The 2,929-nt window shown below is 39.4% G+C and overlaps 1 long non-coding RNA gene across 1 annotated transcript in view; it reads left to right on the top strand.

Annotated features, from left to right (window-relative positions):
* The window catches only part of LOC104950110 (uncharacterized), a 10,206-nt gene extending 8,051 nt beyond the window's left edge, over window positions 1-2,155 (top strand). The window contains exon 4 of the long non-coding RNA XR_798887.1: window positions 2,134-2,155. This is a non-coding gene — a long non-coding RNA (uncharacterized lncRNA). The remainder of the gene's footprint in view (window positions 1-2,133) is intronic.
* Window positions 2,156-2,929: the final 774 nt, after the last annotated feature.

Genomic DNA, 2,929 nt, shown 5'->3' with positions numbered 1-2,929 from the left:
TTGCCGGGTTACTACCACAAGGTGAGGTTCCTTTTTATTTCCCGCTGCTTTTCACACACATTGGCTCTCCAGTACAGGTTTAGCTCTGAGTGTTAGCGCATGCTAATGTAAACACCGACCCATATTCACGTTCCAAAACAGTCGGGCATTGTTTCTGATAGCAGACGTTTCTGATAGGGCCGTGGGTCCACATTTCAGATATTACGTCATATCGGACGCAAATCTAGCTCCGTTGTTCCCCGGTTTTTAGAGATTTGGGTACGGAGGAAAAGAGAGAGGGTTTTATTTTCTGACGCTGCGTGAGTTCCCCGACACACCGGGGACACATCTTTATGTATAAAAGACATCAAAAAGTGCATTTTGCATGATAGGTCCCCTTTAAACTAAGGCATCTATCTACTGTCTCCAGCTTCGATCTTATAATCTAAAACTGGCAAAAACAAGGATGTTTCCTGTAAAGTTAGTCTTGTTAATGAGAGCATTTTGGGGTGAGGTTAAAAAAGACTAGGGTTCCATGATTCTTTACGAGATAAAAATTGTACATTAACAATAAAAAAAACTCTCATATTCATGGAAATTACAGTAAAATGTTTTTTTGTTTTTGTTCATTTAACATTTTCTAGATTAACCTATGTTATGTATATTCTCCACTTGCATGCTAACAAGCTTATTTTTGGATATGATTAAAGTTAGAGGCTGAAGTAATATGTGTCACCTTAACCACCAACAAACCATCCATCTTTATTTTGTACTTCTTCATGTGGTGATGGTTAAAATAATTACAATCCTGAGAGTCATTTTAAGAGAGAGATGCCTGATCGTCACCGTGGTAATCCTTTAATTGCTTTAAGGATTCGAAGGCGTTATTGTCCCTTAGACAATAGCTACAGTTCTTGGAAATGAAAAGCCCCATTCTCCTCCTCCAACAACACCCTGAAGACATAACAAGACAAGGCGATAATGACATTACGTCACGTTAGCTACTGCGTCTTTACGAGCTCGTCTGGCTCACATTGTGATCACAATCCCATCATGCTCTGTTCCGATGTGCTGATCTCTGTAAAAAAGAGACCCCTGACTTTAGAGTGAAACAGTCTGACGATCAGGCTAAGTGAGCGGCATACAGATCAGAGGAGGTGAAGCTGGAGGATCAAACAGAGAGAGATGCAGGTCAGAGATGTAATGAGCAGCAGCAGGTATCTATTGAACCACAGGAAGAGGGGGAAGGGAGGTGTGCAGAGAAAAGGCAGAGCTTAGCAGCGAGGCAACAGGTATTGATGGAGGGTAAAGGTGAAGATTAGCAGGTCAGCCATAACATTGGACTTGTTTACGCGGACTGCAGAGACAGCACTCTCACTGATCATCCTTTCAAATTCAACATACTGAAAACACACTTTTAAAGAAGGCCTTTTTATGCTTTTGGGGGTTTTAGGTGCTGGATGTTGTAATTTTGGAGAACCAAGGTAGATGTTTCTATCCTATACCAGGCTTTGTGCTAAGCTAAGCTAAGCTAAGCTAGCCGTCTCCTGGTTTCAAGCGTTCAAAAGGCAAATACTGCACAGGCCCATAAATGAAACCAATGTGAAAGTGTAATAAAGAAGCTCTGATATGCTTAACCTTTCCTGTAGTGTGTTATAAAGGTTTTTGTGCATGTAAATCAGGGGTGTCAGACTCAAATACACAGTGGGCCAAAATAAAAAAATGGGTCCTGAGTCAAGGGCCGGACTGGATTCCAATGCTTATTGCAGAACGTACTTGAAATGAACTTATTGCACATTATTAAACCAGTGAACTAAAACAAAGCGTTAAAGACTGGTATTGCCTATAAAAGAGCAAAAAAAAAAAAACAAAAAAAAAAAAAAAAAAAAAAAGACAAAAAAAAAAAAAAAAAAAAAATAAAAAAAAAAAAAAAAAAAAAAAAAAAAAAAAACAAAAAAAAAAAAAAAAAAAAAAAAAAAAAAACAAAACATTAGAACATTAAATAATCAGTTGCATTCAATTTCTTATGGCTTCATCTGCAGCTTTTTCCAGAGTCATTTCTTTATGATTACATTTCCCCCCGCAGCCACAAACAGCTTCAATCAAAACTATTTCCTCAAAGAACAAACCGAAACATGCCCTGTTGTCTGTGAGGAGAAAGTGCAGACGGAAACATGCAAAACTCATGCTGCTCTGTATGCTACTCAGATATGCTTGGATTCTTCATCTTGGTTGCAATTCATTTCAATGTTGGTGCAGGCTCTGAGCTGAGACCCCAGGATGGAGTGAAGGTGTGTGCAATATACCCGCAATTATAGTAATTAGAAATTTGATCCTGCGTCCTGAAATTAAATCACCAAGCCTGATTGTGGCCCCCGGGCCTTGAGTTTGCACCACTTGTGATGTAAATATGGGTCTGCAAAGGTTAAAAACAGTATATGAGTTTTTTGAATCGATTAAGCATGGAAACATGTCACAGTTAAGGAATAAAAAATATAAATCTGGAAAATGGAGCATGATTATGTCCCTCTTTAAGGCTATCTGAGAAATTCTTTTAAATCGGCGTTCCTGTGAGGCTTTTTGTAACAACACTTCATGAGTTCCTCTTCTCTAAAATCATCCAACACATTCTGGGGTTTTTTCACGGCATTATCTTTTCAGAGACTGTCACACACCAAAAAAAAGAGAAGCTGTTGCTTAGGATTTTTCTAACATGATATATATGTCTATATACAGAAGCTCTTTGAATGCACTCATTCGAACCGGTGCATACAATTCTGCAGCTTGGTTCCACTTTGGCTTTCAGCTCCCGTATACTCGCACACATTTCTGCCTCGGCTCTCACTCTTCGTCTCACTTTTCTGCCCCTCGCCTGTTGCTGTGGTAACCAGCAGAGGGGGAGATTGAATTTGAGAGATTTGATGAGGGAGGCAAGACTGAAGAGGATGGA

This window comes from Notothenia coriiceps, unplaced genomic scaffold, assembly GCF_000735185.1.
Source record: "Notothenia coriiceps isolate Sejong01 unplaced genomic scaffold, NC01 NC01_scaffold00017074, whole genome shotgun sequence".
NCBI lineage: Eukaryota > Metazoa > Chordata > Actinopteri > Perciformes > Nototheniidae > Notothenia > Notothenia coriiceps.
This window is presented reverse-complemented; position numbering and strand designations above follow the sequence as displayed.